We start from the raw sequence: 15,371 nt of genomic DNA on the forward strand, positions 1-15,371 counted from the left end.
TATTACCAATTATTCCATTTTGAAATCAAGTAATTTAATTTAAAAGAATACATTTGCTTTTTTAAAGAGAAATAGTCGGTATATGAAAGAGAAAATAAGACAGGTCTCTTAAATTAAAATAAATAAATAATAGTAATTCATTAATTAATTAATAAATTAAACCCATTTTGTGCATTTAACTGTCATATTCAAGCAATATTCAACAGCCATGTACAATTCAATTTTATTTTAATTATAGTGTCAAATCACAACAAAAGACACATCTCAAGACACTTGTATACAGAGTAGGTCTATCTATCTATCTATCTATCAATCTATCTATCTATCTATCTATCTATCTATCTATCTATCGATCGATCTCTATGACTTATTTATGATTGACAGAGACCCAAAAATTCTCCATGAGCAAATTTCTCAAGCTGTTCTAATTCCCAGTTCACATATACAATAGTAATGCACTGCAATTTGTGTAAAATAAATGGGTCCATATTTGGGAAGATATCATGTACATTTTTGTGCAGAATTTTATGTGCGATATCCTACGGACCGGTTGATGACAATACGCTAAATAGCAAGTGGCATTTCATCATTCTTGTGCACTGTAGCAAGGGAAACCTTCCTATTTAATAGGCAAGAACAGGCGGTGCTATGGTAGGCGGGGGTATAGAAGTGATGTATCAAGCAGGACCATGGCAGCAGGTGCAACCAGGAGTGAGACATGAATTATACAGATAGAGAGAGAGGAGGAGAGAACTCAGAGTATCACAGAAAGCCTATAGCAGCATAACTAATAGCTGGTCCAGGGCAAACCTGAGCCAGCCCGAACTATAAGCTTTATCAAAGAGTTAAGGTTTAAGTCTAGTCTTTGATTTGGAGACGGCTGCCTCCCAAATAAGACTTTGGAGTTTGTTCGACAGGAGAGGAGCTTGGTAGCTGAAGGCTCTGCCTCCCATTCTACTTTTGGAGACTCTAGGAATGACAAGTAGCCCTGCATTCTCAGAGTGCAGCGATCTAGTCGGGTGATACGATACTATGAGCTCTTTAAGATACGACGGAGCCTGACCAATAAGAGCTTTATAGGTGAGGAGAAGGATTTTAAATTCTATTCTAGATTTTAACAGGTAGCGAGTGCAAAGAAGCTAATACAGGAGAAATATGTTCTCTTCAATTTGTTTTAGTTAGTACACGAGCTGCAGCATTTTGGACCAACTGGAGACTCTTAACAGACTTATTGGAGTAGCCTGATAATAAGGAGTTGCAATAGTCCAGCCTAGAAGTAACAAATGCATGGACTAGTTTTTCTGCATATTTTTGAGTCATGTCTGGGTTTGGTGATTGGAGCTCCATTGTGTTGTAACATTTACATGTTCTGTGCGGCTGCAGTAGTCAAGTCATCAAAGTGTCCCTATAATGCTAAATGCTTAAAGTTAATCTTGCATCTGCAGAGATGCTGAAGCATTGACATAATGCTATTGTGCTAAGCTAGTTGTGTTTTACACACTGTACAGTTTTCCTTTAGTTTCAGTTTGAAATGATCCAATCCGTTCAACACTTTCTGTCGGTTTCTCTGACATGTCTCTTCTCTTCAACCCTCGCTGTATTCTCTCTCTTCCTCCACTTTGTAATTAGTATATTTATCCCTATAACATATTTACATTAAATTAATGGATTTATTCATATGCAGATTATCTATTTATAGAGATGCCGCCACCCAACTCCAACTCCATTGTTGTGTCTCAAGTTGCTGATCGGACCTGGCAAGAAGAAGAGGTGTCTATACTACGCTGTAATGTTTATAAGCTTATGTTATGGACGCTGCTCACGCCCATCCCATGTGTTCAACCCTTTTCACTTCGACACATTTTTATTCTAAAAGAGCGTTTCAAAACAAACATAAGTGTTTTAGCTTCATATCAGAAATAATCTCTGTCCATGTTAACATGTCTGAAGGTTCACGGTACAACTGGTGAGGTACTCGTAAGTAACCTGGGGTCTGGGCCAGGTTAAGATTCAAAGACTGGTAATGACTCACATATGACACATAAAGAAAACCCTCTGTTAGGAGACATTGGGTGTAGGGGTGCTGTTTATACTGTACTGGTTTTCATTAAGCAAAGTCATAGTAAAGTTTGGTTTCTTCTAGGAACATTATCTGTAACTCTTATCACCAGCCTCTTTTCCTCGCAGTCTGCTTCACCGTAATTTTGATTGAAATAAAAATTGAATTACCTAGATTCCTTGTTAAATAAATAACTTCATTTAACTTATTTAACCCAAAACACCTAGTTTTATGTTGCTTCTCTTTCCCTTTATGAGTTGGGTTGTAACAGCTTTGATTTTATTTATTTTTCTATCTTTATTGTTATTTTTTCGAAGGCATAGCATGGAGTCAAACCAGTGATAATGAGACGAGGCAGTGAAGACACATAAAATGTTTAACTTTAAGTCCATGTAACTTACTTTTCAAGCTGATTTTCAATTGAGTATCATATATTTGTTATTGGTTAGAAATGTGCATTGTTTCAGGAGCTTTAGGTCTTGTGTTTTGTGTTGTTAATCTGTATAATCATTCATCCTGTAGGGGATAAGGAACTAAAGTAAATCCACATTCCACATTCTAACATGCCGATTCACCCGTTCTGTGTATTTATTTTTTTATTTCAGGCATGTCAGTTAGATCAATCATCATCACACATAATCTTAATTTAAATCATACAATTCACATGTCTGAAAGGGAAAGTAGGAGAAGCAAAAGCGTATCTAGTCCCGTTCCCATTACCCACAGAATACATTATCTTCATCATAATATTTTTCTTATGACACTGACATAACATGTTTCAGCAGCAGGTAGTAATCAGAGCTGCAGTCCAGCTTTAGACAGTCAAACAGACTACTAAGTGTCCATATTAGTCCATCATGAGTGAAAAACTGTCTCGTCTTGTTGCCTGGCATGGTGTGTGTGTGTGTGTGTGTCTGTGTGTTTTCTCTTTATCTTTGCTGTCTTCCTCTTTTGCCCTATTTCCAGCAGACAGTGCTGCCATGTGTCCTCAGCCCCCCCAGCCTTCAATCAGTTCATTAGGGTAATACGACGTGTCTGAAGTCTGTGAAGAAAAGTATTCCATAAAAGTCTCCGGTGTGAACTTTGCCAGGGGCAACAGGATGCTGCTCCAAGTTGCAGATTAAATAAGTGCGAGCCTTCTGAAAAGCCAAGTGTCTGGCTTTTTGAGGAGTCAAATATAATGATGAGGGACAGGAGAACAATCTCCAAAAAGAAAAATAGAATTTATTCAAGCCCTGTTTTACCAAACAGCTTTTCCGCTATGTAAATAAATACACCCAAGTGATGTAATTTATACTTCCATGGTCCAATGATATTTTGGCAAAATGTTCATGTTCCCCAACACGTGTTTCCCTTTAAAAAGACGACAGTCAACGGTGTCCACAAGATTTAAGCGGAAGAGGAAGGTTTCCAATGCAAGGCCAACGGCCAAGTGTTTCACTGTTACACCCAGATCTCTTCCTGACATGACGCTGCCTCATGTTCAGGTACACATGACTTTGTTTTATGGCAGGAGCGGGGTAGCGATATCATTACCGGTGACACTTTAGCCCCATTTATGAGCATGGACGGGCATTTCAATTAATGTCTTCTACTATAACTGCTTCTATGAGTCATACGTAACTGAAACAAGAAATTATTCAAGTCTGCTTTATATGGCAGCTACACTGCCATTATTATGTTCAATATAAAGTGTTCACTGATCCATAATTAGGAATATCAGGACCCCGTGGTGGCCTTTTAGTGCCCTTTTTCGATGTGCAGGGCATTTCTTCAACATGTGGTTAACGTGAAAAAAACATAGCTGGTTAGGTTCAGTAAAAGACTGTGGTTTGGGTTCAAATACCTATATCTGTTATACAACTAAAGTTAAAAAAAGTCAACATTGACTTTTTTAGCTGTGAAGCTTATGACAGTGTGCGATTTAAGTGTATTACAATCACCATGTGGGTAGTGAAACCTCATCATACTAAATAGGCCTACTTGTGGTATTTTATTTAGTTAGTACTTGGTAGACGTACTATTTCTTATGCAATCAACTGTGAACTGTATTTTAAATATTTATATTTACTTGTGTATACCCTATGTTCTTGGTGTTATATTTTATTATTCGGAGCAAGCTTGATTAAGGATTTTTTCCTAAATTAATTAATTAAAGTTTGTTTTCATTTGAATTTCCTGTCTCCTGTTTCTGTTTCCTGTGCCTTTCCCGGCTGCCCTACTGGTAAGACACAGACTTGTAAATAGAATAGAATAGAAATACTTTAATTATCCCAAGCTGGGAAATTGCAAAACTCTGGGTTCACTAACTACGTTGTTGATGCTTTGTTTTCTGTGTAGGAAATGTTATCATGCTACTGCAGAGGTTTGGTGTTATTTTGAGCAGTATTAGTGGTTCTAAAATGCCCTTTTGGATAGGTTCAGCACACCACCCCGAGCTAATCAGGGTTATCCCTTTGGAGCTGTTAGCGTCTCCCCGGGATTTCTCCAACTGACTGACGAAAAAAACTGTCTCCATGGCTTATTTGATGTATTTTCATGCTGAAAAAGGGAGGTCCGTTTTCTCCACTGACCTACACTTTAACAGATGAAGAGCTATACAGAAAAACTGGATAAAAATGAACACCAAATCTGCGATAATGCAACCAAATTGTAAAATAAAATGTGGACCCTTAAACATCAGATCTCTGTATTAGTAAATGATCTGTTGAACTATTTTATGCCTTTTAATCAACCCTAAACCTAAACAAAATTATAATTCATTTAAAAGTCTTGATCTTTGTTTTTCACATTCAACCTGGAAAACTGTGCAGTCAATTATACTTATAGTGTTATAGTGTACCGTGCTCTTGGTCTGTAGTCTGAGTTTCTATCTGAATTCTCAGAGTTTCTGTCAAATTTAGTCCTTGAATCTGATAAAGTAATCATTGTAGGAGATTTTAATAGTCACGTGGACGTTGATAAAAATAGCCTTAGTATTGCGTTTATCTCTCTATTAGATTTGAATGGTTTTAGTCAGAGTGTACATAAACCTACTTACTGTTTTACGACCTTGTTTTGGCTTATGGTGTGGAAACCAAAGACTTAATAGTCTTTTCACAGAATCCTATTTTATCAGACCATTATTTAATAACTTTTGAATTCATATTACAGGACTACTCACCTCTGGGCAAAAGTTTCTACACTAGATGTTTATCTGATAGTGCTGTAATTAAATTTAAGGAAGCGATTCCATCTGGGTTTTCTCCGGGTTCTCCGGTTTTAGGTTCATTGGTGACTCTAAAAATTGCCCGTAGGTGTGAATGGTTGTCTGTCTTTGTTCGTCTCTATGTGCCCCGCGATAGCAACTGTGTTGGCGATAGACTGGCGTCCTGTCCAGGGTATACCCCGCCTCACGCCCGGAGTTGGGTGGCGGCATCTCTATAAATAGATAATCTGCATATGAATAAATCCATTAATTTAATGTAAATATGTAGCACACTGTGTTTCGTCACAGATGATTTTTAGAGGGATAAATATAGACCTGATAGCACTGATTACAAAGTGGAGGGAGAGAGAGAATACAGGGAGGGTTGAAGAGAAGAGACATGTCAGAGAAACCGACAGAAAGTGTTGAACAGATTGGATCATTTCAAACTGAAACTAAAGGAAAACTGTACACTGTGTAAAACACAACTAGCTTAGCACAATAGCATTATGTCAATGCTTCAGCATCTCTGCAGAAAGCATCCAGTGTACACAACGCAAGATTAACTTTAAGCATTTAGCATTATAGGGACACTTTGATGACTTTCACTTTTTACTGCAGCCGCACAGAACATGTAAATGTTACAACACAATGGAGCTCCACTCACCAAACCCAGACATGACTCAAAAATATGCAGAAAAACTAGTCCATGCATTTGTTACTTCTAGGCTGGACTATTGCAACTCCTTATTATCAGGCTGCTCCAATAAGTCTGTTAAGAGTCTCCAGTTGGTCCAAAATGCTGCAGCTCGTGTACTAACTAAAACAAATTGAAGAGAACATATTTCTCCTTAGCTTCTTTGCACTGGCTACCTGTAAAATCTAGAATAGAATTTAAAATCCTTCTCCTTACCTCAAAAGCTCTTATTGGTCAGACTCCGTTGTATCTTTAAGATAATAACTTTTGAATTCCTATTACAGGACTACTCACCTCTGGGCAAAAGTTTCTACACTAGATGTTTATCTGATAATGCTGTAATTAAATTTAAGGAAGCGATTCCATTGGGGTTTTCTCCGGGTTCTCCGGTTTCCTCCCACACTCCAAAGACGTGCACGTGTTAGGTTAATTTGTGCCTAAAAAAAAATGCCCGTAGGTGTGAATGGTTGTCTGTCTCTGTTCGTCTCTATGTGCCCTGCGATAGACTGGCGTCCTGTCCAGGGTGTACCCCGCCTCAAGCCCGATGTCAGCTGGGATCGGCTCCAGCCCCCTGCGACCCCGACAGGGATAAGCGGTTGAAGATGAATGAATCCTAATATTCAAGATTCCTGCACTAACGTTAGTTCCTCTGAAATCTTTATATGTGCATTAAAGAAATAAAAAGCTGGATAACAACTTTTGGATGTTAAACTCAGATAAACGTTTTTTTACGTGGCCGCGAAGGCCTGTGAAATAGCTAAAGATATAGTTACTCTGGATGATGTAGTGTTGTCCTCCAGCACCACAGTAAGGAATCTGTGTGTTATTTTTTATCAGGATTGTCGATTGTCACATAAAACTAACGACAAGGACTGCATATTTTCACCTGCATAATATTGAGAAAATTAGGAACATTGTGTCTCAGAAAGATGCAGAAAAACTAGTCCATGCATTTGTTACTTCTAGGCTGGACTATTGCAACTCCTTATTATCAGGCTGCTCCAATAAGTCTGTTAAGAGTCTCCAGTTGGTCCAAAATGCTGCAGCTCGTGTACTAACTAAAACAATTAGAAGAGAACATATTTCTCCTGTATAAACTTCTTTGCACTGGTTACCTGTAAAATATAGAATGGAATTTAAAATCCTTCTCCTTACCTACAAAGCTCTTATTGGTCAGGCTCCATTGTATCTTAAAGAGCTCATAGTACCATATTACCTGAGAATGCAGGGCTACTTGTCCCCCGGTCCAGTAGGGGGCAGTAATGGTACAGCAGAGACAAATAAACAACAGCGGCATGTTGATAGAGAGACAGAAAGGAGGAGAAGAGAGCAAGAGCCGAATGGCAGGAAGCTAAAGAAGGGAAACTAATCACGCAGAAAAAAAAACAAAATACAGATAGAAGGAGCATTAGTTTAATGAATCCTCTGAGTATAGAAATAGTATAAAAGCTACAAGAAATACCTTGTTGAAGTTCTGCAAAAGATAAATGTGGTTGCATTCAATTATCCAGTTTTTTTTTTTTTGCACCCTGTGATTTGTGAGAGCGAAAGATTGTTTCCTCCCACGGAAAATGAGAGCAGGGGATGTGCGAAAGAGCAGAAGACACGTGACGACTGTGCAAGCTTCCATTTGCCAAGAGGGCCGATGTACTCCATACTACTCTTCATCACATCGTATAGATAAGCACTGAGATCTACCCACACTTCTTTAAAGGAAAAAAACACACTACCCGGGTAGATGAACACTGTTTTATTTGATTTGGTTTGTTATTTTCTCAGAGCTCTGAACGTTTTGTTTCTTTTTTGTCTTCTCCTCAACATGAGTTGGTTGATGGTTAAAGAAAAGACATTTATTTTCTCAACTTAAAGGATAATTATTGGAAAAACATGAGGTTGAACTGACTAACAAACTAAACTTACCTGACTTAAATGTAAATGTTGTATTACATAGGAATTAGGACTGTGATGTGTATTGTTGAGGTTAAATGCCAGCAATGTTCTAAATAATCTTAAACAGGTGTCATAGTAATTTTATTCCCCTACTTCTTCCTTGAAAAGCACCTTGATTAAGCACTTGTACATATATATATATATTCCATAGTGTGCTAAAGTTAGTGCTTACATAATTTTTGGCGAGCTAGCCAGGAGGAATAGGTGTAACAACCTTTTAATGTTAATCCACAGTATAGTTTTTCTTTTTGTAGACTTTCTTAGTCTTTATGTTTGTATGTAAATTGTGTAACAACAGTGTTTGACTCTATCAAACTATGGAAACTGTGTACAGTACAGATACTAAGAAGTCTCTGTATATTGAGGGCATTACAGCAAGAGATACCGCTGAGCAGATAACTAAATTCTGTTTGCCTTTTGGAGCTGTGAACAAAGTGCTTAGGGTGAGGCAGGCAGGGCAAGGCAATGGTGTTAAAGCTTTAGTAGAGTTTGAATGTGAAGAATCTGTCACAAAGCTAGCACCTAGCCTCCCACAGTGTTTTCCTAGTGTTGGAACCCCTAATGTTGTGTCGAATGTAGATGAGGCTTAAAATATAGCCCAGGCCCCTAAGATCAACTCACCCACAGTGCTAGCAGACCCCTTTGACCAGAATTAAAGCCCAAGCTCTGACAGTGAAGAGGACACTTTTAATATCCAGACATCCCACAAAGCTTAATGCTCATACTCAACAGCTTCTCCCGAACTTACCTCCAGAGCTAAAGATTAGACAAAGGTAAGAAAGCCAGCTCCACCATTCATCCAAGGAGCCTTAGACAATGAAGTTTTCAATCCCGCTGAGGTCCAGAGTCATTAAAAGTGATAGTTCCAATGCCCCTAGCCATGGATCCAAGTGGCGTCGTTCTTTTTCAGGAGGAATTCCTAAGCCTCCAAATGAAGTGGATTTTGAGACGTGGTCTCTCCATGTGGAGCTTATGATTCAAGAAAACCCCCCTGTTGATGTACAGCGGCATAAGGTTTTAGAAAGCCTGCTCCCACCAGCTTCTGATTTAGTGAGGCAGCTAGGCCCATATGCAGCTCCTTGTGACTATGTTAAACTTCTCGACTCAGCTTTTGAGTTAGTTGAGTATTTGGAGGGAAATCTTTGCAAGGTTTCTAGGGACAAAACACAGGCGGGAAACCTCTGCGTTTCTACAGCAGTTACAGGTGCTGCTTACCACAGCTATACAAAGGGGTGTTATTCCAAACACAGACACTAACAAGCACTTACTGAGACAGTTTCGTTGTGGATGCTGGGATCAGTCTCTTATTCTGGCATTGCAGTTAGAACTTAAATCAGAGACACCCCCTTGTTTTTCAGACTACCTACTACAGCTGCAGACAGAGGAAGACAGGAGAACTGCTAAGCTTGATCGCATACATCGTCATTTTGGGAGCACAAAGAGCAAATCCTCTGTATATATGCAGCCTGTGCCTGAAATGCCTTCTTCTTGTGATGTAAATGCCAATGTACTCCAGACGTACATTACCAAAACTGAGGATTTAAGGAAGCAGGTTTCTGAACTAAAAAGTGAACTAAGCAAAAAGAAGGGAAAAAAGAGACAGAACCACATTAACAAAGCAAATGCAGTTCAGGAAACCCTCCCTGCTAGGGCTGCAGCAGAAATTCAAGCTGATGTTGAGAGTAATGGACCAGCTTATCTTGACCAATGAGGTTCTGTATAGAAAACGTGTCCGCCAAGGTGCCCTCCTATCAAGTTGTACTTCCAAAGAGCTACAGGAAACCAGCGCTTGAAAGCCTTCATGTTGCTGTTGGGCACATGGGTGTCGATAGAACCCTGGATTTGGTTCGTGCCCGGTTCTATTAGCCAGGTATGGCCATGGATGTGAGGGAAAAGATCAGAACTTGTTAGAGGTGTATCAGGAGAAAGGCTCAAGTTAAAAGAAGTGCTCTCCTGGTGAATATTAAGACCAGTCGTCCCTTGGAGCTAGTCTGCATGGACTACCTTTCATTGGAGCCAGATGGCAAGGGAACGAAGGATATCTTGGTCATAACAGACCATTTCACTAAATATGCTGTAGCAGTTCCTACAGCAGATCAAAAGTCAAAGACAGTGGCAAAAGCTTTATGGAGCAACTTCTTTATTCACTATGGATTTCCTGAGCGGTTGCACAGTGACCAAGGTCGCAATTTTGAGTCAGCCCTAATCAAAGACCTGTGCTCATTGCTTGGCATAAATAAGACAAGGACTACGCCATATCACCCACGTGGCAATCGTTGGAGTGGTTCAAACCATACACTTCTTGGAATGCTGGGAACACTCGATCAGGGAGACAAAGTCAGGTGGAGGGATTTTGTGCAGCCACTTGTCCATGCATACAACCGCACCAAAAATGACACCACTGGCTTTTCCCACTTTCAGCTGATGTTTGGCCGTCAGCCCAGGCTTCCAATTGACATAGACTTCGGGTTGAGCCTGGAGGGATGCTGTAAACTGTCTCACTCTGAGTATGTAAAGAATTTAGCTAGCTACTGAACACAGTCTAAGAAATGCATTACAAATGCATGTTACTAATTCAACTTTCAAATTGTTTGTACTTTGTCTTCTCACAGGTCTCTGCTGATCGTGCCTGCTGCAGTGGTCCTGTGTGACGCTTCCTGCTGTTACTATTACTATTACTCATATATACTACCATTAGTTTTATATATTATAAAATTTGTAGCCATAAAAACAACATCAGTCATATTTCACATTGTATCGCAGCTGTTATAACTACTACTCCTATCATTGATCATATTTACCATCATAATTATTATTATTCATATTCTCTCTATCACCTGAACTGCCGTTGTTTTTACTATTTGTATTACTCTGGTATATTAACTGCCGGAATATGTCAGTCATATTCACATTACTATAGTATAGTGCTATTATTTTTGTTACTGTTACTTTTGTGGTTGCTTGTATCTCTGGCACTGTCTCTCTGTCTGTCTGTGTTTGTGTCTGTCTCTGTCTCTCTCTTCTCTTCCTCCCTAACTGGTCAAGACAGATGGCCGTCCTCCATAGAGCTGGGTCTGTTTGTTCTGCCCGTTAAAGGTAAGGCCACTTTGTGCACAAGATTACTGGATTAATACTGTCTATAATAACTATTATTATTAAAATATATGCAAATCATGAATAAGTCACAGAGTGTGATCTTGTTGACTCTATATGGAAAGTGTATTGAGATAACTTTTGTTATGATTTGGTACTATAACTAAAATAAAATTGAATTCAACTGGTTTCACATGTTACATGAACACTATTTAAATTGTATTCAGAATGTTAATGGGGATCAAACCAGAGTGTCCCCTGGTCTCTGGCCTTTTTACTCCCTGTTGCTGCTTCTTCTGATTGTTTTGGTGACGAGTGACACACAGTGAACTTTGGCATTGTAGGTATTTGTAAGTTTATATTGTATTGATTGCCATTTTTATTCATTAATGTAATACTGGCTACTGTCTGCAAGCCACATTTCCCCTTATTGAACAAGACATTTCTGCTAGTTGCATCTGAATTGGCATTTTATTTGAGATTTTGACGATGAAATGTATAAAGGGGGCTCACGTCATACATATATCTACTATATATCTGGGTTTAAACATTAATTTTAATAAAATACATTCAGTTTTATGAATTGTTTGTAAATCCTCTCAGTTATACTGGACAATTTAATCCCCATGTGACTAAATGATCATTTGTGACTAAATGATTATGGTAATAGTTAACACTGCATGTCACGCACTTGGCTACTTGCAGAGCGAGGGGCGTGGACGGAAAACAAAGCACATTTTTCCTTGAACAGGCCTAGTTCTTAGTCCAGGTATGAAAGGTGAAGCCTTCATATGTTCCATATGTCTGTTGATGGGCCATTGTAAGTCAGCAATATTAAGTGTTACTGCACTGGTCAGACACATAAGAGCAAGCCGTACACTGCTTCCTGCTTTGCTACAGTGCGGACGCTTTTCTGCTTGCTCTCGCCTTTGCTTGCATTTTTTGCTACTATCTGCTACTATTTGCTTCTCCTCAATAAGAAACAAAGAGCAACAGCTCCTGGATACTTACAAAACCAGTGGGATTATATTTCTTTTAGATAACAGAGGCATTTTTCAATATTTTTACGACTTCCTCAACACTAGGCAGGGAGGCCTACCATTCAAGATAAGCCTGAGCCTGTGCTACAGTGCTAAAGGTAATCACCAGAAGATGCCTCCCTTCTCTATGGAAGATTACCACAAACTACTACAGAAGATTTTGCTGCTGGAAACAAAAATCAATCGGTTAGAAGTATTTATAGAAGTGAATGGATATTGTGACAACAATACCACCCTAGCACTGACTGAAAACAGTGGACAGGGGCAGGCCAGAGCCCAGCTAACTAGCAACGATGAAGCTACGAGGAAACGGGAGGTCCCTGTACAGGGTAATAAATCTACCAGCGATAATCCTCCCTGGAACACACTTGGGGCAAAGCCAAAGAGAAGACCACCTCCCTGCGACAAGGGAGAACGGATAACCGGGAGGACCCAGCGCCCCGATATCTCTGATCTGACCGGTTGGCCCGCGCTACCATCTCTATCCAGGCATAGCGCTTCATCAACTCCCCTGCCACGGAGGACACAGCAGCGGACAGCTGAGAAGAGGAAAAGTACCAAGAAACTTCCCCAGCAAGCAAGTGTTCAACTAAAGAACAGGTTTGCTCCACTGTTGTCGGACAATGGATCCCCCTCTGATTGCCTGAATAACCCACCATCACCACGCAGAAGGGTAAGACCTGCTAACTTAAAACCACCGAGAAAGCTAACAAGTGGGCCTGAAAATCTGATTGTGGGTGACTTTTCTGTAAAAGATATGAAAAGCAATAATAACACCAAAGTACTCTGCTTTCCGAAGGATACGGTGTCTGACTTGGAAAAAAGAATCCTGGATATTGTGGCTGCACACCCAAATGTGAAAAATATCATTCTGCACATTGGTTTTAATGACATTGAAAAACAACAATCAAGTGAGCTGAGAGAGCACTTCAATAAACTCTTTGAAACAGTCAGCGCTGTGAATGCTGAGGTGTTTATCAGTGGTCCTCTACCTCCGATCAGGAGAGGAGCTGAGAGATTCAGTCGACTTTACTCGCTGAATGAGTGGCTCTCCAGCGTTTTTCTTGCTAGTTCGATGCATTTTATTGACAATTTTAGCTTTTTCTGGGACCGCAGGCATCTTTTTAAGGCAGACGGACTTTGTCTAAATAAGCTGGGAGTAAAGCTTTTTATGACCAACATGTCTTACTTCCTGCGTCATCCATCTATCATCACTTCCAAGGACAAGAGACAAGAGGAACCAACGGAAAAGACAGACACAACACAGCTTATCATGAACGTCGAAGGAGGACCGCCATTGCAAAAGGAGAGCGCTGACCATGAGAGACACCGGAGCAAAGAGGAGACGTGTCCATCCCCCTCTACCTCCCCTCTCATTTCAAATGGGCGTGAAGATCCCTCCCCCACACCCCCCAAGCCTAAATCCAGGTCTCCATCCTTCTCCCTTCCTCAAGTAAGCCTTTCTCCCCCCTTATCCCCTTTGGAGTTCCGGGAGCTACCCCCACCCACTCCCCGCCCTACTCCTATTTTTACTCCCCTTGACCGACCTCAGCGATCCCCCCCTCAGCGTTATCTCAGTGGCACCTCCCTCCCACCTCCTCCCCCCCCTCCACGAAAGTGTGCTTCACAAACCCTCAGCCCTACTCCGCCCCTCTTACGTAAACCCCCTCTACTCCCTCAACGTCCACTTCCAGTAGTTCATTCCAGCTCTGACGCTGCCCACTCCTCCTCCCCCCCCTCATGGCCACCCCCGCCCCGCCCTGACAGCAGTCCTGAATATTATTGATACAAAACAGGGTTCAGCAGTAGACCACATTATCAGCTGGGCCCAAGGCTGCCTACGTCAAAGCTTGGCACCTTCTGCATTCCTGTTGTGACGACAGAGAGAGTGAACATTGGGAAACGTAGACACACTGCTAACCTGAACAATCTCATTCCTATCCTCTCCAAATCAAAGTCAACATCGAAGCCTGTCAATAACACCATCAGGATGGGTCTGCTCAATGTTAGGTCTCTGAATAACAAATCATTTTTAGTCAACGATTTTATTACTACTTCCAAACTTGATTTTATGTTTTTAACTGAAACATGGCTGGAGCAATATAACAGTGCAAGCATTCTGATCGAGACATCACCCCCCAACTATAACTTTATTGATGTATGTAGATCTGGGAAAAGGGGGGGAGGGGTTGCTGCTATATTTAAAAACATATTTCAGGGGAAACAGATGTCACTTGGTGATTTTACATCATTCGAATACCTGTGTGCTGTGTTGAAATGCTCTCCCAAAATTCTTCTGTTAATTATTTACAGGCCACCTAAATACTCAGCAAATTTTTTCGATGATTTTACCGAATTATTGTCTAGTATCTCCACTGACTTTGACTGCCTAGTTATAACTGGTGACTTTAATTTTCATATTGACGATTCGAATGGCAAGGGTGCAAAGGAACTTTTGACTATTTTAGATACATTTGACCTGTCTCAACATGTGAAAGAGGCTACTCATTGTAAAGGACACACCCTGGACCTGATTATCACAAAAGGTCTCAATGTTTCTGATGTTCTTGTGACTGATCTTTCATTGTCTGATCACTTCTGTGTTTTCTTTAATATTTCTTTAATTCCGGAGACACAAACAGAATCAAAGAATGTCAAAAAGCGCTACATCAATGAACATGCTAATGTACTCTTTAAAAATGCCATCTCCTCGCTACCACCTCTAAACCCATGCCATGCTGATGATCTTGTAAACAACTTTAATTCCAAAATTGTGAATATCATAGATGTCATTGCACCGGTTACAGTCAAAACGATTTCTGGTAAGCAAAAGGCACCCTGGAGAAAAGCTGCTGTTGTAACAGCCCAGAGAAGAGAGTGCAGGAAGGCTGAACGAATCTGGCGAAATACAAAACTTCATATTCACCATGACATCTATAAAGAGAGGCTCCAGGCCTACAATTTAGTCTTAAAAAGTGCTAGAGAAACATTCTTCTCCAATATCATAAACAGAAACACTAATAAGGCCAAAACCCTATTTGCAACTGTCGACAGACTGACCAACCCCCCAACACAAATACCAGCCGAACTCCATTCCACACAGAAATGCAATGAGTTTGCATTCTTTTATACTAATAAAATTGAAGGCATCAGACGTGCCATCAATATCTCAAACAAAAAAGTTGGATCACCACCCCGTTTAGGCCAAAATAACACAGCAATGATGGCAAGCTTTAATGCCATAGACTCTAAAACTCTAGTGGAAACAGTGACGGATCTAAAGCCAACCACCTGCTGTCTCGATGCTTTACCTACCAACTTCTTTAAGAATGTTTTTGACTGCCT

This window comes from Echiichthys vipera, assembly GCF_963691815.1.
Source record: "Echiichthys vipera genome assembly, chromosome: 17".
Taxonomy (NCBI): domain Eukaryota; kingdom Metazoa; phylum Chordata; class Actinopteri; order Perciformes; family Trachinidae; genus Echiichthys; species Echiichthys vipera.